The sequence below is a fragment of the Anas platyrhynchos genome, chromosome 6, assembly GCF_047663525.1.
Source record: "Anas platyrhynchos isolate ZD024472 breed Pekin duck chromosome 6, IASCAAS_PekinDuck_T2T, whole genome shotgun sequence".
NCBI classification, from domain to species: domain Eukaryota; kingdom Metazoa; phylum Chordata; class Aves; order Anseriformes; family Anatidae; genus Anas; species Anas platyrhynchos.
The window spans coordinates 10052501-10079764 of NC_092592.1; the positions used below are offsets into that span (position 1 = coordinate 10052501).

The window sequence follows — 27264 nt, forward strand, 5'->3', positions numbered from 1 at the left end:
AGTTACCACACAAGATGATATCACAAAGCACTGGTTTCTTGTAGCTGAGGGGGGGTTTCTGCAGTAACCAATATTGGTTTACACAGATGATCTGCCTTCTATTGCTGCAGAAGTGAAGATGCATTTACAAATGAATACGTAGTGACCCTGTGTATTTAAATGCAACAGAACTGGAACATGTCTTGCTCAATCAGCTATTAGCTGCAGTAGGTCTCCTTAGCCATTTTGCTTTGGGGAGTACTGTTCTAAATAATACAGCACTAGCACTTCTGGTTTTAAATACAATACTCTTTTCACTGGTACTGAGGCAAATGAATAGAAAATTACTAGCATCACAGCAAATCATGGTAGGTCAATACATAATGCTTTCATTTTCCAGATGTCTGAATTCAAATCATTTCCTCTAAAGATGTTCATATGTATTCTAAATTAATAATGCATTTTCTTGTTACATCTTATGAAAATTTATGTCAGTATATCATTCATACTGAAGTCAGAGGCAATACAGATTTAAAAACAAGAAATTGGAAAGCCTGGATATTTGGGAGGGGTAGCAGAGAGGCTCAATAAAAGGATAAACTAATAGTTTTTTATTCAAAATTCTTTACCTTGGTCACTTAAGCATGATTAGTTCTGTTTTCATCTCCATGATGTCTGATTTTAAATTGTTTAGGTAAACGGTTGTCCTCAGGTACTTGGGGGAAGGTGGGGAGAAAAGGGATTCATTTTTGAAACAGAAGATACTTATGAAATTAAATGCTCTGAATGTAGCACTGATTAGGAATATAAAATTCCAAGTTCCTTGAAGTTCAGCATATCTTAAAGTGGGCATTAAATCCATTTTTAAGGTGAAAAAAAGACAGAAATCAAAGGCTTATAAAACGTTCTTTGTAAGCTGTCCTTTCATCACAAAGGTGTGTTTTGACTGAAGATTGTAAGTGTCATGGGAAAGTTTCCCTTTACTAGACAATGCAGCCCAGGGCAGCATTAAAAAAAACGAGATTACATATTTTTAATCTGGGTTACTTTACATCATCATCATCATTTAAAGCCAAAATAATTTAGTTTAAAAATTTCTATTGAAATTAAACTTCTGTCCAGGGGCTTTCTGTTCCTTAAGGAAGTTCTGTGCCCATTTTCACTGCAAATTAGTTTAAACAAGTCCCTGACTTGTGTGCTCAGGCATTTAAATCTGTGAAGAACTCACTCAGATAGTCCAACCAGGAAAGAAAAGCAATAATCACATCTGGAGGCAAACAAAGCATAAATCACTGTGCTGGCAACCAGCCAAGACAGTAGGGGACAAGTGTAAAAATAATACTGAAATGGTAGTGCAATATTCTAACCACATGCTGTTAACAAGACAAAACAAGGTTGAACATTATTTCTATTGTCACAGATCATTGCATATTAGAAGGAAAGAAGAGTGGGGACTTACAAGCAGAGGGTCAAATTCAGTTGTGGAATGACAGGGAGCAAGTCCTTTTAGAGGCAATAGGGAAGCAGCACTTCTTTACATCAGAGCCATGCTTAACCCAGGTATTCCCACTGGGGAAGATTAAGTATTCAAAAGTTGATATTTCTGATGAGTGCTTTGATATTACCTTCCTGATTTAAAATACAACCACGCAAGTTCAAAGCAAATGAGGTCGGAATGGTAGAGGGCACTTGGAATGCTACGCACATCGGTGACAGTTTAGTTTGTCATCAAAAAGGAAATGTAACGGCATGAGATGAATGTCAAAACACTTCATTATGTAAAGATTTACATGATGCATAAAATTATTACCAAGTAATGTTTAAATATGAGCAAGACACTCCAGTCCAGCTCAAGGATCCATTATTTTAGACACTGCTTAGAAAAAAAGGAGTAGCCTTTGCCACAAAAGTAAGTTTCAAGGAATTAGACTTTTATTTAATGATCAGATCATTACACAAGTAAATTCCCCTATGATAACCCTGCAATCTGCAATATCGAATGCAATCTGCCATGATTTTCCCCACTCTAGAGAAATAACTAACTAAATAATTAAATAATTCTTGGAAGATGGTAAAGATTAAGATAAGAATCCCCGAGTTCAGAGAAGCAGAAAGGGTTTATTTACAGACAGCAATAAAAAACAAACGTAAGCGCCAAGCCTCTAGGTATGACTGGATCCAGCTATCACAAAATACACTTAAAATCAATAAGCATAAATGGATCCAAACTGGGAGGAAAATTTTTGTGCTATTGCCTCACCACCTAGATCCTCAGAACTACTTGGATGACGCTTGTTTCCTGGAAAGAAGCTTTTACTAGGGGTTCATGGACCTTTTCATTATTTCTTAACATGGCCAATAATTTATTTGCAAATCATTCTGTCTGTAAAGCAAGAACGCACTACTATGCAATTGCTTTCAGTTTGGTGACCCCCTTGAGCTCAATGCCACACTTTGTGAACAATAGCACAAAATACAAAAAGCGAATAGATCTTTCTTTGCCTTAGCACAGAAAGGATGGGCTGATGCCAAAGGGCTAATGGTCAATGTAAAGCAGGTCCCCCTATGCTATAAATCCCATAAAACTAGTTTCTGTAGAAGGAAACCACTGTAGAACACACTCTTGGGAAAAGGTCTGAGAGGAAGAGATAGAAGATTCAGAAACAAGCCAGAAAGCCAGGGAAAAAAAAGCTTAAGTTTGATGAAACAGGATGAAAGCCCGATTGATGAGACACATTACTTCTATTCCTGTCAGCTTGAAGAATTTTTTTCAAGCACAAAGTACATACAGTGGGTAAAGGAAGCATGCAGTTAACTGCCTGATGAGAAAGGGAGGCAGAGCATTCATCCTTTCTTCTCTTAGCCAATAGTTAGCAGTGGTGAGACTTGTTTAATCTCGTGTTTTCTCTGAGAACAGATAAAATTGAATGGAATTATCTTCAGTCCCGCTACCCTGCCCTGATAGGGCAGCACAAATAAGGTACCATCACTGCTCTGGGCAGTGAACTTTCAGTGCTTGTGCTGGAGGGCTGGTCTCTCTCATGTCCTTATATTTTTCCATTGAGTAGCAGAGAAGACACTGAATGCATTGCTCTGAACCGGTGTGCGTGTGCAGGTTCCTGATTTCAGCTTTACGAACACAAGACACTTGTGTGAAGTAGACAATGCAAATTCTCAAAATACCAACCTTTCCCCAACACTCTTCCTCCTGCCCTCTCTCTGGCTTGTGAGAGAGTACTATGAGCTTATGCTTTTTCATGTCACATAGAAACGAAACAGTGTTAAAACAATTTCATTACCAACAGCCTCTTAAACAATTATTTCAAAAATCCATTTTAATTTTCCAATAATCCACCCCTTCCTACTTCTGTAATACCTCCCTTTCCCTACCACAGCTTTGTAAGTCTGCACATATTTACTTCCATTTTTTTGTCTTGCAGCCAGTGTTTGTCCATGAAGTACAGGACAGAAGATTATTCACCAGAACAGAGCAGCCCCACTTGCTTTAGAGCAAATTAAAAAAGACGTTAAGAAATTGCTCTCCCTTAACACATGGTCGCAGTTTAGAGTGAAAACAAAACTGCCCATCAAGCAAAGAACTTTTCAGAAAAATGTAACAGGGACGGCTGACCAGAAAGCCCATTTTCCTGTTCGTAGGACTTACTCTAAGTCAGCTGGACATGCCTCATATACACATGAGAAGTTCCTCATACTTGGGGAAGCTCAGCAAAGTCGAAACTCACATCAGCTTTATAACCACCAACAGCAGCAGGAAGCTGGCACGTCTGTTTTTTCATGCAAGCTACACTCCAGGAACCTGCTGGCTCTGCCATGAGCCTGTGTGCCACCAGCCTAGAGGTATGAGCGTGTTGGGCTGCAGATTGTGGAGAGCACTCCAGAGCTGGGTATGCCCCAAAGCCAGGCAATCCTGGTTTGGGCAACACCCACCCCCATCAATGGGAACCATCGCTGAGGAACCTTCAAGAAGATGAGCACAGCAGGCTTAAGTCATCTTCCTTCTGCCTCATCTTACCCCCATATATCACTGGGAATAAGTAAGTACCAGCTTTCTCTCACCAAGATGATGTACAACAGGAGGAATCCATACCTAACCTTCCCTCTGCTTTATATCTCTGGTATTTCACCTGGTGGAATAATCTGACCATGCTACCAATATTTGAGTACACTCATCAATCATAAAAAACAATCCAAGGTTACAAGCTCAACTATACATGACAATCATGCCAAACTAATTAGATTCCTGATAGAAGTTTGTCATATTCTATCCCTTTACTTTCAATACCCGATCCTGATCTTATGCCAGTTTTACACTGGCACAACTAGTTTGACTCCAGTGGAGCTAATACTGATTTGTAGCAGCAGGCAATCAGAATAAGACTCTTATTTCTCCTTGGCAATACATCCCCAGGGAAAGCTTGTCCATCTCCAACAGCTGTTGCTTTGCTACATCTGTCTAACTTTCCTTTTTTATGTCCATTTTTCAAGTGTTTTTTTCTTTTTTTTTTTTTTTTAATGTCAATCAGCGTGAGATAACATCATTCAGTTTTCCCTCTTGCAATCAAGTTTTAGCAATCACAGCCAGATGTTGTTTTCATTACAACCCCAACCCCTTTTCAATAAAGTTTCAATGTTTAACTATCAAAAGCGCTCTTTACTTTCCTTTCAATTGCCAGATCTTAATGCTTTCATAGTCTGTTTCACCCTGACATCCTGTCCATCCACAAATATGGCACGTTTGATCACCCCTGAATGTTTGCCTTTGTGTTCTTTTCACTTTCTTTTCTGTTTCTTCTGCACAGTGTACTTTATCCTCAAACCAGGTCAGTCCAAAATACTACAATGCATTTTTCTGTCTAAAGATATTTAGAGATCGTTAGGCACCAGGTGGGGGAGGGCAGATAGAAGCAGATGAAAATTTATCGATTTCAGGATCTGAACTTTAAAGAACTGCTTGATCCTTTTCTTTCAAAATCCTGCACATATTGAGGAAAGATATAGTTGATATATTCAGTATTATACTCTATGTCTATAGGGATAAATTCCTTCACAACTGAACCTGCATTTGATTTTATGTTATGAAATACAGACAGTTCTGCATCTAAGGAAATGTTTCTAAAAGGGATGTAAAAGAAAACATTCTAAAAACAAAAGCACCACCTCGCATTGTACATTGCTCAGGGGCTTTTATGTGGCTACACAGTTGTGCTAACGAGGATATAATCTCACTCGTGGAGAGAAAGTAAGAACAGAAGGTCAAATTCCTCTCTGCAGAATGGGGGGGGGGGGGGGGGATCACACACATGCCCAAGATGCAATGAGTTCAAGTAAGCCTAGAGTAGGCATGGGGAACAAGCAAGCAGAATAAAATGTATCTGAATGATTGCATGAACTACGTAATCATTTCTGTCTTGAGTACAGGCCAGGTTTGCTCTCACCAGTTCTAAAGCAAAGAAAGAGGAGGTCAGGGCCAAGTCTTCATTGCTGTTTATTTGCCATCTCATAGCAGCTGAACGATGACTACACTTCTCTGAAGGAGCTGCCTGGCTGTTAGAAGTGTAGGTTAGTGTAATGGGTGTCAGATATAAGAAACATGTTTCAGAACTAATCCTGTATTCAATTTGATTACAAGATTAATTCCCAAATGGTGCTATATACAAGCAGAGCTTCCTCATATAATGTTTCCTCTCTGCAGAATACAGGTATTCTTAGTTAAGCTTCAATCTTGCAATCCAATCCAAAAAGCTGTTCTTATGTTCAAGAGGATAGGCACCTAGTTCCAGTGAATTAACAATATAGTCTACATCCTTACAGATAAGCTTGCAGGACAACTTATTCTGAAGGAAATTCATATTCCTTCAAAATAAACTTGAAAATGATTGATAATTAAACTGTAATCAGCACTGGGTTTACTCTGCAGAGGTATGAAGAATCCAGCATACAAAATCACTGTGACAATGAAGGGATTTGTCATCAAGCACCTCGTCATTACCTGCATTGTGCCAACTATTGAAAGGAACGGAGAGTGCCATAACAGCTGCTAAACAAAGAGCAGGCTATCGTAGGATTACATGGTTTGTATCAAAGATTCTTTCTAATCTTTCAGTGAAGAAAGAAAACACAAGTTGTTAAATTAAAATACAAATCGTGAGTACATCAGTGAACATGACTGAATAGCTAAGTAAATTACTCAACTCTCCTTTCAAAATTATATTTCCATTTCACCTTCTGCAGTTTCTTTGCTAGGAACGATGACATTTAGCAGGATTCTTTAGATCACTTCTGTAATTCAGCATCCTAATTACAGTCAGCTATGTACTTTACCAGTAGCTTGATAAAATTGATGCAATTTTTCTTTTTGTTAACAAAGGAAGCAAATACTTAAGCCACAGTTACAGACAGGTTGGAAAACAGAGTTGCATTATGCTTAGGAACTGTTAAAAAGAGAAAAGAAATGTTGAAGGGAGTCTTAAGGAAATTGAGTATTTGTTGTTAGCATGACTAAAACAAATGTATAATCCATTTACAATAGATTCATGTATATATGCGTATTTTAGATACCAGTTAAAAAACCCAAAGTGCCTAATTACAACTATTTAGTGCTGAGTACTCAGACTTTTATCCAGAAAAGACGTAATACAAAAACTCAAGCTGTGTGGTCAAATGCTTTCAGCCCACTGGCCTTAAGGAGAAGCTCTAGCTGGCATTCCACCTCTCGTGGTGGATTGTGTAGACTGGTGACACAAAGGCTGTCGGCCAAATCCATTGCTTTGAAAGATAAGAGGAGCTCAATAACCCTTTCGATTGGATGCAGAACACATTCCACGCACATGGTCCTATTTCTGCAGATGTGTCCTTGGGTGCAATGCCTCCATCAGCATTTTGGCTAAGAGCAACAGGGACATATACCAGCACTCCCACCTGGGTTTTTTGCATTTCCACCCAGCTGGACCAAGACACCACGTTCCCTGGTGTTTGCTGAGCAGCCAGGGTAAAGCTCCTTCACAGACCAGAGAAGGAAGGACTGGATTCTCAGCTGCCTCTCAGGTAGCTGAGGAACGCAAGCAAGGCACTTTGTTTCCCTTCTCTCCACCTTCCCCACCTTTTCAGCACGGTTGAAAACCTTCTCACCTCAGGGTGATTTGGAGGAAATAAAGACCATTTATGCTTATGAAGCATTCTGTCACCGCAGCAGTGATGACCATATGTTAGATAAGCAGCTTTCTGTGAGAAAGTGTTTTTTAAACTTGTGGAGTCCAAACAAGCACTGAGCTTGGAATAAAGAAACGGGATAAGATAATTTTTCCACTATCACATTTGAGTGTTACAGTAGGGAAAAAAATAATAAAAAGAAATCTCTCAACTAACATATCTGGCAAATACATATATTCTTGAATTATCTGAATAAACATTTTCCATTCCATTATTTGCTTTCCCTTTTAAGGTCCAAGCTTGCAAATGTTTCTCAACCATAGCTAGCTCTACAGGCTAATCATGATTTGTTAGGGAAAAGCTTTCAGGTCCTGGACACTACGGTCATATGAAGGAAGAAGAAAAGTGCAGTACATGAATAAGTTGTCAAGATAAGGAATAGAGCATGTCTTATATTCCATTCCAGCTTGCACTGGAAGCTATTCACTTAAGAAAGACCAGGTCAAGACAGATATATAAAATGACAGATATTTAGACAGATATTTAAAAATGGTATTAATCTCTAATGCAGAAAGATGATCCTAAGGTGGAAACGAAGGAAATTACAAGCGGTGTTTTTCCCTCCCTCTCATTTCTATATTATGTTATTTGGATTGATTAGTGAGAACTAACATCAATTTCATTCATGAATCCAAAGATGTCCAGAACTGTCACAAGTTCACCTGAAGTTCATGTCCCTGAGCAATATATCAGGTACTTTTATTTCTGATGACATTTACGCTGCAGCCAGAAAAGTCCTATTGGACAAACAACTGAGGAGGGTCAGGAGGCTAAATTATCCCCACGAAGTGCAAAAATAATTTATTCTAAATAAATTAGCTCAGGCTCTATGAAATTTAATGTAGAATGGTCTTTTTTTGGCTAAATTTCTCCCCTTCTGGAGACTAGCCATCACAACAGTAAACAAAATGAAATCTAGATTTGGTGTGGGTTTTGTTTTTTTTCAGTAGTGTTTTTTGTTGTTGTTTGAGTGTGGCAAATGATCTGGCTGCTGCAACCTGCCTATGTTTCTGTTCTGGGGCAGTTTGCACCACATACGTGGGGTACAAACCTTGACCAAGGTGACAGCAGTGCTGCTGGGGTAGTAAACCTCCATAAGCAGAGCATGGTGCGAGGTGCTGAAACACTGCCTGTGCTCATCCACCACAGCATAGCTCCCTCCCCAGCCCACCCACCTGAAGGTGGTGCCTGGAATACAGCACTGGGATTCAGCCTGACCCTCCACTGCTAAAAACAAGGAGAGGAGTGAGCTGTTGCATGCTACCCGGCAACAGCGCTCTTGCTTCCCCCCACTTCGCTCCCTTGCAAGCATGCTGCAGCAAGTAACTGCAAGTAGAAAGAGATTCTCAAAGAGGTTTTGCCTCCTCCATCCTATCCAGAAGCCTAAGTGTAAGGTGAGGCAGCAGGGATTCAGATACCATACAGCTTTTTAGGATGAAAACCTTTGGAGACTGCTGCTGTAGTTCTGTAGTTTCTCTAGAGCTCTACTCCTCTTCCTACAGAGAGAAGATAAATAAATATGAGCTCATTTCCTATTGAAGCACACAGAATATAAAAATAAGTACTGCCATATATGGGGTGGATTTCATTTCCTGTAACAGCATCCAAACACCCTTAGCAATGTTTACTTCGCTACACTGACTCAATTTTATTCTTGGGTAATGGAGTCAGGTCATCAATTTTACAGCATATTTTCTCAATGAGCTGTCATATATATGCCAAGATATTTCAGGTGGTGTTACTGAGATATTTGCTGTCCTGACTAAGCTGCAATGTGTGAAACATAGGCTTAGGATAACTAGTTCAATATGGTGCTCCTACCCAAACATTGAATACATTGAGCTGAATGTGGTAGGGCATTTGCTTAAATATCACATTCCCATGAGGTGCTTTACCTGCTGCTGATAATCTTGAAACAAAGATAATTACAGTAACTCAAGCTTAAATTCTCACCCTGCACACCCCTACCCAAATTTTAATCCACACATTTGCCAGCACTTGATATATCTCAGCTTGTTTTGCTGTCCAGAGGGCTCTGCCTGGCTTCCCACGGGTGCCCCAACCCTCCTCTGCTCCCTTCCAAAGGTGCAGGACTGAACCGGCCCCACAGAGTTGGTAGGGAAAGGACCTGCTGCTTGTGTGATAAGGATCATAGAAAGCTTTGGGTTGGAAGGGACCTTAAAGGTCCTCTGGTTCCAGCCCCCCTGCCATGGGCAGAGGCACCTCCCAGTGGACCAGGTAAGGGCTGCACGAGAAACAGGTTGCTTGGTATCTTCCCCCCTGCTCTGTCCTAGCTCCTGTAATAGACCAAAGGTGAGGGGGCGAGGGGAGGCTTTTGCTGGACTGTGAGCTGAAATGGCAGACCACAGACCTGTACTGCTGCTGCTCCCATCTTCTGTAACCATACAGCTACACCTGCCCTGCCTCCACAAAAAACAAGGAATGTAAAGGAGGGGGGTTGGCCCTAAGCTATTACTTTGCTCTAATTCTTCTTCTAAAGAAAATTCACTTCAACGGTTTGATTTTTTTTTTTTTTTAAAGAATAGATTATATTAGCTGCCTTTTGCAGATAAGAGTTTTGAGGTATAAATCTGTTTTCATTCCAACAGCTTGATTAAAGGTTTCAAGGTACTAATTTTGGTCATTTTAACTTCTTTTCTATGGACACTGATAAAGGTGAGACTAAAGAGAAAAAAAGGATTGAATTCTACTTTTCTGTGGTAAAATACAATTTCAGTCTCAAAAAAAAAGTTGGGATAGTAGCACACTAGGCAATCCACATTTATTCTGTTTGAGGGTGGAAGCACAGCCTCAGTGTGGAAAAGTAAGGGTCAGCTGAAACCACTGGAAGGGCTCTGGTTCACATCAGGGATGACCAGGAATTGGTGAACCTTTCTGGAAGTTTTTGGCAGACCTCAGCTGTTGGTAGGACAAAAACACCGGAGCTATCATTCCATGGGGATAAATCCAGCACCTTTCTGGGGCAGGGAGAGGAAATCTCTGATCACTGGGTCAGGAGCAATGCGCAGAGACAGCTTGGTGTGTTCACCCCATTACCTGCATGGAAGCAAAGGACATCTCAAGGTGTGCAAAACATTGGCCATTCCTGCCTTAACCCTATTGTTTCACATGTGCGTTACTGTCCAATTCCATTCACAGGCTTAAGGGTTGGGTTTCACCTCCCAGTTTCATCTTACACAGCTGCCTTGATTTCTGTGGTGTTAGACTTAACTCCTGATAAGAATCACTTCGATTTTGTATCTAGGTGTGAGCATGAAACAGCCTTGTTTTTCTTTTTTTTATTAAAGTGAAGTCTGCTTTCCCACCCCCACATAAAGCACACATCTTAGCAAAAGTTGGTATAGAGGAAAAGAAGCACAGTGGAATGAAATTCATTTTAAAAAGTGTCTCCTGGAAACAGTTTGCTTAAAGTAAAATAAATTGATCTTTTTAAAATGTTATTTCACAGCTTGCCAATAACATCAAATATAACATGGTGCCCCCTACTAGCGTTGCAGCAGGGCATACTAGTTGTCTTTAAGAAGTCAATAACAACAGCTACTACTAAGTTCTAATACAAATGGGCTTTTCCTTTCATGGGTGGCAATGTTTGCTCCTTGCAATGAAAACCAGCTAATCGCTTACGTTTTATTACAAGTAGATATATAATTCCTCTGCCCCTAAATGAAAATTTACCCCAACTTCAAAATTAATACATTTTTTAAATTCCATACAAATGTTTTTCAGACCTGATAGTTCAAAGAAATTGTTTCTTGAGAAATTTAAGTGCCACTGCTACACAAAACAAAAATAACTTCAGAGGTATTTGAGATGTTCTGAGATGCCTATTGTGTATAATTTCTTTCACAACTTCTGTAAGTAGTTTTCTTTAACTCTTGGCACTTACTTGATGACTGAGAAGGGTTCAAAAGGTGTCATTTCCTTCTGCAGCAAACAAACAAGCTGGCTGTCTTAATGGATGGCAAGGTGCCCACTGCAAATTCATATCCACCATTGCACAGAGGAAACTAGAGTACCTGCATTTAACCTGAAAATCCTCTTTAATCACTGCCACTCAAATAGTACCCAAAAAGGTGTCCCTTCATCTGGGAAATGAGAAACACATGCAAATAAGTTTTTTGGCTCAGCTGCTGTGATTCACTATTCCCACATACCACAGCCATGATTCCTTTGGAGCAGAGCATCTCCTGAATAAACATGCAACTTCTCTCTTTCAGAAAGCAGTCTCAGTTCTGCAGTAACAACTACAGTCCATGTGGCTGCTGAGGACTACCACTTCTTATCACTTTGAAACGCAAACTTAAGGCAAATAATAAGGATGGAAGCAAAAGGAAAAATAAAAACAAAAAATAAATGAGCTGAACAGGAGAAATGAAATCAGTTTGGGGAATGTTTGCATTTAAGATAGTATGGGACACATCAAACATTTTCTTTCTCTCTTGCATACTTGTACATTCTATATTATTTGCATGATATTGAAACTAAGCCTTTCATTATACTCGGACTTTGCTGCTGTCCCTATCAGCTATACTACTGTTAGTTTCAAGCATGTAATTTTTTTATTTTATTTTTTTACTAAAGGCTTTTTTTTTTTCCTCCCAATTCACAATAAGAGACGTGAGATTTTATGCCAGCAGGGAAAGCAGAACCCCCCAGAGCAGAAGGAAGAGGCTACAGGTATTAGCCAAAGATGCCACCTTCAGCTTGAGGAAGTGCAGCCGTTCTCCACCAGTGAAACGTCCAACTTCCTTCTGTTAGTGTAACGGTGTATTTAATTATTTAATGTTCAGCTGAATCTTTAAATTGGCTTTGCAATAAGCAGCCCTCGTTTACATTTTTATGATAGAAAAGCTGTATTATCATCAGAAGGTTTTGATTTTTATCGTGGTAACTTCATAAGGTGCTTTTTTTTTTTTGCTTTTTTTTTTTTAAATGTTCTGCACATTTATTATTTTCAATACTTTCATTGCTAAAATTTTCCTGGATGTTCAGGTTTAAATAATCAAATAATCATCTTATAACCTAAGCCTTAGCATCTATTTAGTTGATTGCTTCCCCTTATGTTGCGCCCAGTTTCCAAACTATGTTCAGACAAGGCCTTCATGTTTCAATTTAGGACACTAATTCTTGTCTTTTTTTTTTAAAAAAAAAAAACAAAGTTAAGACTTCACTTTTTCCTGTACTTTGTTTTAAATAACAGAAGTCCATAAAAGTATACCCTAGAGACACGGCATAGTACTGTGACAATCAGGTTATTTCCTGACCTCTTTTTTGAACCCCATACCACAGAAAATAAAAAGCTCAGTCCCCAAACCTACTCACATTCCCCAAATTCTCCTTAAGGACAAGGGACTGCAGAACCTTCATTACCTTCCTCACTTTTCCTTTAGAAAGGCTGTCCCATTTTTTTTCCTTGTTTAGGTTTTCCCCAGCTGTCTCTGGAAGGAGACTATTCTCAGGACACAGCCAGCCACCGGGCAGCAGGGACGTGCCAGGACAGCACTCATGTGCTGCTGGCCTGCTCGCAGGACACCTTCCCCGTGCAGCAGCGCAGCGCTGGGGCAGGTAGCTGGGCAAACACAGCAGGGCACAGCTAGAGGACAAGGGCAGTTGTGAGGCTCGGAGCAGCATCCCACTGAGGTGGCAGGAGTAGGGATCACTGCCCAGGTACACTGCAGGCTGGTGCTTTGCCTGTGTGGAATCAGCATCTCCTCTCTCATCGCTCCCCTCTCAGCACCATACTGCTGGGACTAACCCCATTGGTTTGACTTGTACAGCTCACCTATGAGGTGTGCCTTTCAACAGTTCAAACCAGTGTTTTTAGTGAAGACCTCAAGAACTGCTACCACCAAAGACCCACCAAAAATACTTCTGATCTGCACAAAGATGCCTTCCCTGTGCCATTCTTTTTCCCTGCTTCTCCACAAGCCTCCCATGATGTTGCTTTTCTCATTAACACAGCACTTTTTTTTTTTTTTTTTTTTTTTTTTTCGCAGCTTGGAGTTCATCTAGAAGTCTGCTGAAGGATATTCATCCACTGATGTTCTCCAAGAAAACTGACAGCATTTTTATTCCCATCAGAACTGGCCACTTAGTTGATTATGCTACATAATGAGTGATAGACTGAGCCACATGCTGTAACTCGAATTCCCCAGTGACTCAACATCAAGTCCTTCAGTCTCTTTTCAAAGCTTATAGAAAAAACAACCCTAAAAGCTCCACTCCATCAAGGGTCCCTTTAGGCCAAGATGAAAAGCAGATTCACATTTATCAATCCTTGAACAAGAAAACTATCAATCACTGAAAATGCTTAATGCAAAACAGTGAAGAATGTTTGCTGAAGGCAAACAGTACTGAGCAGAGTAACTCAAGAATACAAAGTAAAGTCAAATACTGATCGTCTCTGCAGATATGCACAACCTATACATGACACAAAGACACACTGCCCTTTGCCTAAACAAATCAAGATCTATAAATCATGCTGACGCTCACCGCAGTTTAACTCTCTCACCTGAGAAATTAGTGTTCTGGCTGCTTATGACTTGCAGAGGTACAGCAGGGTAGTTTGCCCTTGTGAAATTTAAACGTTTCCAGGATATTTTTAGAAGACTGGTAAGATCAGCAAGCCTTACCATGTTGCTGTAAGTAAGGAGTGATGACATATTGTTGCATGGTATGCAGTGTAATTGCTATTGCTGGAACAGAGAACTTGTGATTTTTGCCTTGCACGCCAGCAAAGGCAGAACTAAGACCGCCTGTTTACACACAGCAACATATTTCTCTAGAAGAGTTTGCCATATTAAGTCTCACTAGCCAATTTTAATGAGATCAATTTGTACTGAAAAATAAACTAACAATACAAGGCAATTACTTCCCACTATGTGTGTGCAAGTGAAACAACTTTAAGGAAGGGAACAGAGTCAGTCATCTCTAACAAGGCTGTGCACAAAATGTAATCTCATTTGTTCTGGTGGGTTCCCAAGGTGTCTATTATAATGATAATTTTGGAGGATTTCAGTTATTGCCTACATTCAGAGAAACTAGCCTTGTATTGACTATTCTGATTTCTCAGAACAGGAAACCCAACATAGTGCTAACATTAATGTAGTTTATGCTAATTGTCTGCGGACCTTCACTTGGAATTACATTCTCCACTTTCTGCAGTATCATGAAAATCTTTGAAATGCATCCTAACTACAAAGCTATTTTAAAGAGCCCTTCTAATTCCCACAAGACATGGTGATACCAAGCAAGTGACGACTCCAAGAGATATTTCATGAAAAGTAAGTATTTGACAATTAAATTATCATAGGGAATACATCAGAAAGGGTACTATTGTGAAACCAATTTAATCGGTCTCAAGAAACCCCACTGGGGTAACTGACTCATTTCAAGATTGGTGTGTTGTAATTCACTGACCTCAGTACCTAAGAAGGTATATCCAAACTTTGCTTGTAGCTCTCCCTACCCACCTATGACTTTCCCTGGTATCTAAAATCCAACCTGACAACTTTTCTGCTGTTTGGTGAAACATGAAAACTTGGTGATTCTGACCTCCATTATTATATTTGATCAAAATGAGTTAATAGGTATTTGGTATAGAACAATAAAAAACAGATTTGTTAGTATAAATCTAAAATGGATTCAAATATCACTGCAATTTTAGAACGAATGACAACAGTTACATTCAAAACATGTTAACATATAGAAATGGAGACATGAATGCGAATGCTTGCAAGCTCTCAGGAATGTTCCCAACAAATCATTGAAATAAGGCAATTCTTTTTTCATACTGAGATGCTCTCTGACCAGGCAAAAGAGTTTGCTCTCTGGCCTTGATGGTTTGGATCAATCCATCTCAGCAGATTGGGTTGGAGCAGTCTTACACACAGATGGGGCTGTTCTAACAGAAGCCAACAAGCTCTATCCTGAATGCACTGCCAGCTAGCTGAGGATCATAACTACTCTGGTTCTTCTTACATTTCTATCACGACTTGAAATGGAGGTGCTTGTGTAGTGTCAAAGGCGGTGAGTCCTATGACTGCTGGGAAAATAAGAACTTTCTTATCACCACTTGCTGTAACATCAGTAGAAACAGCTGAACAAGAAAAACATTTCCACATAAAGTTGATTTTTGGGTGTGTGCCCGCCAACATTTATGTTGATTTTTCCCCTTGCATATGATTCACACACACACACAAGCAAAGCACAGCTCTCATTCTAGTACTGCATTCTGGGGCCAGCTCTCAACTACATTTTATTCATTCCAAATGAGCTAGGAGCATAACTCAAATGCAGGCACGTGACAACATGGTTTAAGAAGAGAAGCCTATAGCAGCTAGAACATGGGGAATTAGCTTAAAGTTAGAGCAGATGCATTTCTGGTCTCAAAATGGAAGCAAAGGAAGCGTGCATTATAATTACCGGAGGAATATTTGTGAAGATACACGTTCATTCTCTCTCTGATATTGGCAATGCGTCTACTGGAAATATTGCAATAGCTTTTGTAGCATAACTTTTAACCAAGTCCAAATGGTTGCAACTGTCATGGAAAAAAAAAAATCTACTTGTAACTCTTCCTGCCTTATGTTTAGAAGAAAAAGAAATGAACAGACATCTAGAATGACTGAAACTGAATATTGATGATTTGTGTAAATATAGAGAAGCAGGGAGAGAAAAATGCCACACAGTAGTGACTTGAATAATTTTATTTTTCCTCATTACTCCCTCCCAACTAGGCCAACAGGACTACCAAAGGGAATGCCTACCAGAAGCATTTGGAATCTCAGCTCCCTGGTGACTTATACTGTTACGTGGTTATGTAGCCGACTCACGTCAATCACTGCAACTTCCTTAAAACCAGTGCCACTTCATTCAGCATCTGTATGAAAGATTTTAGATTTGTTTCTTCTTTAAACAGCACCTCTTGCGCCCACTCCTCTCTCTATAGTGTGGCAGCAGCTTCATGTAAGAGGTACAGTGTCAGTCACCCATCCTGACCAAAGCTATTTATAACTTGCAGAACTGTGCAAATGTAAGTCAGATCCAGGGTATATCAAAGTAACCAAGGAGACTCTTTTTAGGCTTCAGCACCGCATCATACATAAAACAGAGCCTCATTTGCTAAATCTGTGAAGTGAAAGAGTGAGGTCAATACAGGGAAGAAAGGCAGAGAACAAGTATACAGGCCCTCAGGTTACTGGAAAAGGAAATGACAGGCACATAAACCCCTTGTACAAATGGGTCATTTGAAAACACAACTTCAGTTTGTCTTATGTTTGATAAGGTGGTGAAGGTGAAGATTTCAACCTGTCAAGAGTCCCTGGCCTTTAATCTGGGAGATAAGGAAATGTTAGCTAGAGAGACATCGTATATCTTGATGCTTTTGAACATGATCATCATTAGGTGTTCTGAATTTTGTATTGCACTTTGCTTAAACTGATAAACTGGTCAATGTATAAACATAGAAAAAAGTAATCAAGGGAAATCTCTGATGAATACTGCATCTCATTACACCACTTTGTTCTCTGCATGTCATGAAAATCTGCATTTCATGAAAGAGTTGTTAGTGACCCCCTCACTATGCTTATACAGTACACGGACACCTCTTTGCTGACGATTGCCAGGTTTCCCCCCCTGCATCCAGTGTGCATCACCATGGTTTGTATGCTTCAGATCTAAGCTCCAGGTAAAATATTTGCACTCAGATCAATTTCTGTAACTGTCTTATGGAATATAATTGAAATGTGCTTATATATAATGAAACATGATAAGCATTGTAAGCAAGCATCGTATTTGCTTTCAAATAGTCACTTGATGGAATATAAGAACTAATTATCAAGGAGAGTTCATCACAGCAGACCTGCTTTGCCAGGTACTCTCAGATGATGGATACAGAAGATATGTGGATGCTTGGACAGAACAGCAATGCAGAAAAGGAACTTGGCTTTGAATGTCTTGGTTGCTTAAGGTTGACTTCAACTGTTGCCATGATAGTGACTGCACAGGAATGCTTCATTGCTTTTTATTTCCCCTTAACCCAGGCTAAGGTTTGGAAAAAAAGGTGCTTCAGAAACTACAGCTTCCACTGCCTAGCAAGCCACTGCAGACATAGCTTCCCCTGCCTGCCTTCCTGCCACCCTTGAGATAAAAATTTTGGGAACATTTCTGGTGCTAAGTTAGTTTTAAATGGTAGCTGTGCGTTTGCTGCTGCTTCTCTGTTGTCTCTTGTAAGGAACTAAGTAACCTAAGCAATTTTTACTAGCACTGCCTGTTCAGCAGCAATATGACAAACTACAGCCATGATTTACAAGTATATTATCTCCAGGAAGCTAAAGAGTTACTTGCAATCAATTCTTCCTTACAGCTCTGATGTTCTGAGGATGAGGAGAGCCATACTTTACTTCAGCCATACTTTCTCCATTTACATCTTTGAGGCATGTCAAAAACATTCAGCACCCCTTCTTCTCCACCCCCCCCCCCCCCCCAATGATTTACAACTTTTTTTTTCCCAACTTTGTTGAATCTTAATTTCTGGCAGTTTTCACAAGTTGCACTTCAAAGTTGTTCCATCCATGCAGTGACTTCATCTCAGAACAGCCAAGATAAACAGTTCTAGCAATTTCATAGCATTTAATGTATCTCTTGATATATTCCAGATTTTCCTACATTTCTTATGAACCTGGTTAACAAGAGTATCATGCATTTTAGGGATTTGCTGTTGTTTCATTCAACAGCATTCATGATATGATTTCCAATTTAAGATTTTCCAATTCTTATTAAAGCTGCAATGCCTCTGCAATGCCTACACAGGACTACACACACTCCTGAATTTGCTAAATATAAGATGTACTCCAACCCTCAGCTAATGTAAAGAAAAAGGCTTAAAGTGACATCATTTATTAGACCATTAATGAATATTATACTTCGGTAACCTTTTCAAAATATCTAAGACCTATAGGAGTACAGGCTTCTTTAAAAATAAAAGACTAAAATATCCATTTTGGTTACATGCCAGTAGCATAACCATCCTTCATATATTAATGTATGCATTGAAAGAGAAGCAGGACAAATCCATTTCATAAAACTGGGACAGATAAATTTATTCAATAATGTTAATTACACTATGTATTTTTGCTAATATCAGAGGTCACTGTTTTCAGATGATGGAAATTAATCAACACTTGAAAGAAGAAAAAAAAAAACCAACACATCGATTTAGTCTCTTTGCATTAGGATTTGGAAGTCTAAGTTTAGGGTCCATTTTGAAATGGAGAAGAAAGTCAAGGTAAAAAGAATATCCTATTATGTTGTTCATGCTCTGAAAGTCTTTCTGAGACTTTGCTAAGTTTGAGAATAGATGCTACCAGCTAAGCAGGACAAAAAAATTCCAACTGATACCGAGCACATTAGTGTAATTAATGTATTCATAAAAGCTGATAGACACATTTCTAAAAATCTTTAAAACAGAAGTAATAATGGAGCTAGTCAGCAATTTACCACTGGCAATTAATCATTCTCGCAATATTCACAACATTCAGTTTTATACTTGTTATTCGAGGAAATAATGATTAATTGATGAAATTTTAGCAACTGCACTAATAGCAGGTGCTCCTAATTGCAAAGTCTCAGGGATAAATTGGTCTGAGCTACTTTCTGCTAATTTGTACAGCATTAGTCATAACAGTCTAATTTTACTTTTAGAACATTTTTTTTTCTATAGCCACTGTAATCTAATTAAGAATTTTAACTGGTTATTTGTATGGAGAACATTGCTGAATTGAAAAATGTGAGAGCCTGATTACCATAAAAGATTAAAGAAGAGGTCCTTAAAAATATGCCCCCACCAATTAAAAGCCCTAGCTAATTGCTTTCAGAGATGGCTCTGTTTGAAAGTGTTTTTGATAACATTTATCCTAATCTCATACAGTTTGAAATCTAATCCTGTTGTTTGCATCCCCCATCTTTTCTAAACTGAAGTTTCCCTTTAACAGCAAGTAATTCTCAAAGAGGCTGAACAAAATCAGTTGAAAAAGCTGCATTCAGCTACTTGTTACCCATTTCTGCAGTTTCTCCACACCCAGAAGTCTCAATGACACAAATGAACTCAAGCTACTGAGCGAACAAGTATTAGCAAACAACTAGACAAACAAGTGTTTACTTACAACAGCCCCAGTTGAACGATAATTTTTTATTCAGTTGGTCTTCATGTGGATCAGCTGTGTCTGATCTTGTTCTAAAAGAAAAACTCTTTACTTCCAAATTATTGGACAAACAATTTAAAATTGTGGTTTTATAGCAAACTGTGGTACATGCCAGAAATTACTTCATTTTCATATGTGCCATCTAAGGGGTATCTGAAACCATGCACCAGTAGCACTGAGGCTCATACCCATGAGTAGGAAACGTGATGGGAATTCACTCTGGCTCTTGCCTCCCCTTCTAAACCATCTTCCTTTCCCTAGTAGTCCACATGCCTTAGATTCCTCTTTGTTCATTGTGTCAGGCAGTCCAAGGTCTGGTTCTTACCACATGGTACTTAAAGAGAGAAGTTAGGTTATAGCAAATGCAATTTGTATGCATGAAAATATGGCAAGGCAGGGTAAAACCAACCAGCAGAAGGACGGTCATAATTGTTGACAGCATAAGCCAGCACAGTAAAGCTTCCCATGGCCAGGTGCCACAAGCTATGCACACAGACCTCAGAGCCATGTGGGAGAATAGCAAAGGAAAGAACTGTGGATTTTTACAGCTTCACTGCAGCAGGGAGCTGAGCTTGACTTGTGGCTGAGGCCTGTGCCCAGACTGCCTACCAGCAGAGTTACAAGCTGAGTATGCAGAAAATCCCTTGGTCATTGTGAATGGGGTAACCAGTCAAAATCAAAATAGCAACAAGTCCTTTTTCACTGGCATTTTACAGAAAAGTAGCTCCATTTACAAAGAATAAATTGTAGTAACAACAAACCCTGTATCATTCAATATGAAGCAGGAAGATTTTCCCAAGGCATCTAAAGATAGGCTCCATTGCCTGGTGGATTTGAGAGATGTTCAAGTCTCTTCCATAGTACTGGATTAGGTCTTATTTTCCCAAAACATGAGCATGACCAGTCTGTTCGAACACACTTCAAAATACTTTTTGTTATACAGGTTATCTGACAGATAGAAAGCCAAGCTTGGTGAGTGCTTTCTGCATTACTGGGCATCCCGTTGGTGTATAAGCCAATCACACAACAAAAATGGAAGCAAGCCACAGCTAATTCCTCTCATCCCCAGTTCCTACAAACAGTAGAGAGGTAGGATGTGGTATATTCAATTTAAAAGCAGAAGCAGCTGCCAAACAGATGTTCCTTCTGAGGCACACAAAATGGTGCTATACATCTTTAACCAAAATGACGGTCCAAATCCACCAGCTAGTGGCTAAGCCATCTTCTTTTGCAAGGCTTTGGGAAAGAGAGATGCATGTCAGACTATGTTGTACTTAAGAATTGTTGAACCTTGTGACTAGGAAGGTAACTTCCCTTCAGGATGCTAAGGATCCTTCCTGTGTTTGCATTTACTCTGTCTATAATAAATAAAACTAAAGCCCAGGTATTGGCACTTGACCGTAAGAGTAGGTGAAAATTACAGGCTCTAGGAGCCCAGGTTTTGCTTTTGTAGACTAGCGCAATAAGTACCCCGGAGACAAAGTACTTGAGCTTAATGCTTTTTCTGTGCATCATAGTTACCAAAATAGATACATACACAGTACAGGTCCATTATCATCTTTATCAACACTGCAAGTGGGCAACAGAAGGAAAGTAGAGACTTACTTCCCTCAGTAGCTCTTTGAATTTTCTCTCCCTCTTCACACGCGCACTTTTCATACCACGCCATTAAGGACTGGATCCCAAATTCCCTTGAATTACTTATTGACACAGAACATCAAGTACGAACGCACATTGAGTTTCTCCTGTCTTTCATATGGTTTGAAAATAGTTGTCAACTTAGTGGCTGAAATACCAAAAGCAAGTGATTAACTTTCCCTTTTCTTTAAATGCCAATGTAAGCTCTAATTCTAAAACCGTTCTGATTCCATAAACATCCTCTGTAGCATCCAAGTGCCTTCCAGTAGTGTACAAAGCAACCACAACTAACATCTGTCACGTGTCATTAGTACTCTCGTCCCTCAAGGCAAGAAGTATATGTGAAGTGTTTTGTTTTTGTAGAAAAATAGAAGAAAAACTGTGCACAGCTACTTGTTTATCTTAGGGGAACCAAGATCAAAGAGATGTATTTTGCAGTTGGAGCAGGATATGGTGTCTGTGAGGGTCCCTAGCTCCTGGGGAATTTATTTCATGGTCTTACACTGCCCCCTTTGGAAAGTCTGAGCTGTGGCACAGGCCTGTATCTTGATCATAAAAAAATTCCATTAAGTCTGAAGAGAAAGTTGCCAACCACAGAGCTGACAGCTGCCTTTTATGGGGCATGGGCCTAGCCACGGGTGTCTGAAGAGAAGAGCTGAGGAGCGGAATGTGATTAAGTCTCAAACAGTATTGTAAGCATACTGGAGAAGACGGCCTTGATGTTCTCAGGGAGCTCCTAGAGGTGAGGAGATTCCTGTGTTCTTTGGAGATTTTGAGATGCACAAGGGATTACAGCAAAGCATTGCTGAGCTTCCTCACCATGGTGTCTCATCACAAGACTGTCTATAAAGTTCTTGATAGCTAAAAGGATCCACTTCCACCTTAGCTGAGTTTAGGTTCTATATATTCTTCAACTATATGCCAACTATGCCATGCTGCAGTGACATGATGTAGTATTAGCAGTGTTTGGTCTTATGTAGGAAGAGACAGCCAGGTTATCTGTCACCTTCACAGTACAGCCCAGTCCTGTCCTCTGGAGGCAACATCTGGACATACCTGGCATGGAAAAGAGTTTCCTCTAATCAGAAGTGCAGCCTCTCACCAGTAGCCACCAAAAGGTCTCATACTAGCTAACTTGGTTACCCTGGGCCTTGGCCAGCACTCAGGGATGACCATCCCCACCATCTTACTAAAGCAGGTTCAGCGTTACCTCTTGGCCCACGTCCAAATTGTTCCAAGACTGTAATACAAAGCTTACATAATATAATCCCAAACTTGACCAGGAATATTTTATTAATAAGTGTTTGAAAACTGGTCATTGATTTAGCAACATAGGCTCAGCCTGTAGTATCACAGTTACACAATTGCATCTAACGGTGGCTTACAGGACTGTCCTTTAAAAGCTGGGGAGATGCAGCATTATCTCTGACAAAAGGCAAAGCCATACACGGACTTTTTTTGTGCCTCAGACAGCTGCAGGAATTTCCTGGTCTACATCCCCTCTGAGCCAGAAAAAGGGGTTGATTCATCAGCCTGTTTGCAGTCCGATGCTTAGCTTCCTTCCTCGATGGCTTCAGACCAGCACACAACACTGCATTAAAACACTTTCAGTCCAGTAGATAGCATTATGATGCAGTAATACTTTGCCTGGCAAAGCTTCATGATGCACCTGCCTTTCCTTTGCTGGTTGCTTTGGTGGTGCACACTTGTCTAAAATGGGTCCCTGGGCAGCACACCTGAACTAGCTCAGCCTGCCCTACTGGAACTGCTCAAAGCTGTTCACATGCAAATACAAGAGATCCAAACTCCTTTGAAAGCTTGCCAATGAAGGCTAATGCAAGAAAGCAAAACCAGATCCACTTAGAGTCATCAATAACATTCTTGGTGCAGCAGTATTATAGCAATAGCAGTTGGAAGTTTTGAAGGCAAATTATTTTGACTTGCATTTTCCATATTCTATGAAATGCCCCTCGATCTGCTTTACAGTGACATATCCTCTTACCAATTTTATTAGAGGACGATACATGGGTATGGTGACTAAATATTTTTAAATTTATATATATAATATATATATTCTCCTTTTGAAATGTGATATCCATGCAAATGAAGAGGTAATTAGCATCAAGAATAAGTATGGACAGGTGCATCAGGTGCATAATCTCCTCTCCCCAAACACACATACAGTTCTGGAAGTGACAGATTGAAGAGAAGAGGTCAGGTGGACTACCGAAGGAAACAAAAAAAAAATGTTATTAAAGAGCTATTTATTTTACTGAGAAAGATGAGTTTGAGGGCCAGCAGAAAACAGTGGAATAGCTAGCAGCAAAATAAATAAATAAATAAATAATTAAACAAAAATAATTAAAAAAAAAAAACAACACGTGAGCTTGAAAAAACATCTCTGATAACACTGAGTCAGTAATCCTGTGACTTCTCTATTTCTTTTGGGTAACTGCCTCAAAATAGAAAATGAAGAGACAGGGACTCCAGATTAAGAGTAGGCAGAGTTTGTTTCTCAATATTTTTTTTCTTGATTTTACTTGATTCTTTGACTATAAGTGTATTTATCTATAGCATTACGCATCTGTGAGTTCGGTTCCCAAATGCCTCATTCTTTAAATGTTTATTTTTATAGCCTTGGTATACAGGACTTCAAAACCATGAATATTGCCAAGAATGGGTGGACAGCTCATCTACATCCTTCAGAGTGTGTAGTATGTCCCTTTAGGATACTGCATTATGCACTGCGTTTATGGCTAAATATATTATCCCATGCTTCAGTACTGACATCATCCTGAACGATGCTGCCCTCTTTCACTCCCTCCTACATCTGTAAATCTGCCCATTAACATCACCAATGCAGTTTCAGTTCTGCTTTATCTGAAATCTCACTCATGTCTTCCTCTTCTGGTTTGTTAGGCTCAGGAGCTGACTGTTGCTATAAATTCAAGAATACACACCCAACCACCATGCTGGAAGACTGACACCTTAATCATTTCAGGAGTCTAGCTCCAGTTGTCCCAACTCACATCTTGCTTTACAGATGCCTCTTTCAGCCTATCTCAAATTAGGAGCACCAAAATAGGCACAATTCATCAACAACTCACCTCTTATTACACACCAACACCATCCAATTTCTAGGTTTGGTACCACAACATTCTCTACTGACTTCTCAGAGCAAGTAGCAATAGCCAAGCCAGGAAGTTTACTTAATTTTGCATATTATTTTCAAATCACAGCCCTACTACTCTTTAATCCTGTGAATGGATGACCTGCAGTAAAAAGCAGTTTGGGTCACAGCTTCATTAAACACACTGCAAAATAAGGTGATGTCACTTTACAGGGAGGAATGGGAAGGCATCAGTACTCTGCTCTGAAATTAGATTTAATGAAACTAGAAAGCTATTAACATCCAATGACAGAGCATGAGAATGTAAGTACTGGTATAGTCTGCCTCAAATAATCCTACCAATGCAATAAAAATAGATAATGAAAATAAAAAAATCTTTTTTTGGTGGAAACTTCTCCATTCCAAAAATGTGTTATATCTGGGAGCTGTCCATTTCATTTGTGCATGCCAGTTCACAGACTTCTAGCTAATTATTGCCAAACATGCACAAGACAGTTAAGAAAAACAAGCCAAAAAAAAAAAAAGTTAATCAGTACAATATATATTGAAAGCTTATGCAGAAACTGGACCAATCCAGAAGTACTGAGCCACACATTTTACACGGTAATATCAGTATCTCAGAACACAGACATCATTTACATGTATCAAGTTTCCTCAAAGTATGCCAAATCACAATTTATATATCATATGTCATTCACTTTCATACTAGCACCGTCATACTAGCACTTCAGTTTTGGCATACTGATTTCAATTCCCCGTTCTGCACCAGTGGTTCACTTTGTTCAGCACTCCTCTGCACCTACCTCAGCTGAGTAAGCGTTACCTGACTGCTACACCAGCCACAGCAATGCAGGGTCACAGAACCTAACATTCCCGGCCACAAAGATCAGAAGCTAGATCCTTGCTCCTTCTATGAATTGAAGATACATATTTTTTCTGATTCTCAGGGTTGCAAAACTCTTCTACCAGGTTTAGGAATGTACTTGAAGAAGAGACCGAGATTTCACAGTATTCAAGAAAAGTACTGAATATTTCCTGATTCACTACAGGAATGAAAAAATTGGCAATGTGCCTTCAGTTCATACAGTGCTATAAATCAGAAGCCTGAGCTTCTGAGCATTTTGGGCTGCGATTCAAAATGATGTACCCTACTATATGATTTATATTACCTCTGTGCAATAAAAATAGTTTTGGACAGCTTAAGCAGGCCTCCTTTGTTCTTGCTCACCTTTTTCTCCGGTTCCTGCCCTCTCAAACACACACAACCCCCCCCCCAAAAAAAAAAAACAAAAAAAAACATGTAACTAGCTGTAATTAGAAAAGCACTTTTTTTCTGATGCAACTGTAATTATGGCCCATTTTTGTAGAACTCCGATTATGGCACTTTTCTATTTGGATTAAGACTGAGCTCTACATGTTAATAATTTATTTTAGGAATTTGTTTTCTCACTTGGCACAATAAAAATAAAAGCTTCTCCTGTGGAAAAACATGTGAACATTAACCTCTCCCCTCCTTCTGTCAAAACTGTGTTGTCTCTCTTGGATGCTGAAATGGACTTTCAGGTGTCACTAACAGAATCTTACGCCTCCTGTTCTAGAAGAGCCCCAGTTTTCTAACTCAACTGCAGCCAAAGAGAATCAATTGGTAGGATTTCTAAAACTATAAGACTTTGGGGTAAATTTTGACTTCTACAAAGTTAATGATGACTAAGTGAGTAGATCCCAGTCAAGTTTTCAAAACAGGGACTCCACAGCTCCCAGTCAGCAGAGGTACTGATAGTGTTAATCAGCCAAGATGTTTCAAAGAGCAGTAGACTACCTTCCTCCATTGACACTCTTAGCAAAAGCTGCAATATCTTCTTTTTCTAGTGGAAACTCCTGGGTATAACTTATTTTTTGCTCTAAAAATGAAACAACCAAAAAATCCAACCCAATAAAACTTTGTTCTTGTTCTCTGCCTTTAGTATTTAGTACTTTAGTATGGTGAATACTGCGGTGTGATATACTCCTAAACTTTTCTCTGAAGAACTTTGAGGGTAAAGCTGCCACGTAAACACATGGCAGACCTATAGCAACAGACCCTACCTTTTATCCTCTCATTCACAACCTGCAGTGCTGTTACTAGTATACACTAGTATACACACATAGAAAAGTCAGCAGATAATTACAAAACTCAGTCCAAAACCTTTATTACTTCCTGTCAGAAGCTGAAGATTCTCCTGCCAAGTAAGATTGTTATTTCAAATACAGTTGTGTTTTGTTGTTTTTATCAGATTCAGCACATTCATAAGAAGCAGTAGCCATTCACTGGGATCATTAGTGTGTTTTTTTTTCTAAGCCAGATTTTCTGTGCGACATTTCCCATCAGCAATACTCAGAATTGACATTTGACTTCAAGGCAGGTTAAAGACCATTAGGAACACACTGTGACATTGCTCAGTCTAAACTCCTGAAGATATTTGTACGTGCCTATTACACTATATAAGCTCTTTTTGTACAAGTCTCTCAAGTCATTATATATACCAGGACCAGCACTGACAGATGTCTCAAATAAAGGATGAGGGAAGTATAGTCAATGGGATAAAGCACTCAAGAGGAGGCAACAGATGACATTATTTATAAACAAGCTGCCATTGTTAGCCATACGGTGGGGGTGATCAGAAACAATCATCCATTTTTTGATATTGTCAGACAACTTGACAATATTGTTGTACTCACTAAAAAAAAGACAAAAATCTCTGTGGGTATCAGATAGGTATTAATAACTTATGGGTAAACATCACAGAAAAAATTCTGGCACTCAACCTCTCTTTTTGCCAGGAAAGCAAATGATTGAGCAGATGGTTTGTTCAGAAACTGCAGCCTTTGGGAAGAAGCTTGTTTGTAAAATTGAATATATTTTGTAATCAACAAAGATGTGGCAATTCTTGTCCTTAGGAAGTTTTTTTCTGATTACAAGAAGACAGGAGGGACAGTGCCGTATTTCAGTTCAAAGAGTATGGCTAGTCATACTTCTTCCTCTTTTACTTATCAGGTCTGTAGCAGTCAAATGCAACAGAAGAA

At 39.4% G+C, this 27264-nt stretch overlaps 1 protein-coding gene across 5 annotated transcripts in view; it reads right to left on the reverse strand.

The window, feature by feature from the left end:
* Window positions 1-27264, reverse strand: part of CABCOCO1 (ciliary associated calcium binding coiled-coil 1) — a 225904-nt gene that overhangs the window by 75806 nt on the left and 122834 nt on the right. Inside the window, exon 1 of one of the 5 annotated variants that reach the window (XM_038181624.2) lies at window positions 13742-13816. The exons of 3 other annotated variants lie outside the window; for them this stretch is intronic. The gene's annotated coding sequence lies outside the window, so the exon portion shown is untranslated. Of the gene's footprint in view, window positions 1-13741; window positions 13817-27264 lie in introns of those variants that run through there. One more of the 5 variants, XM_072040067.1, reaches the window with a different exon arrangement.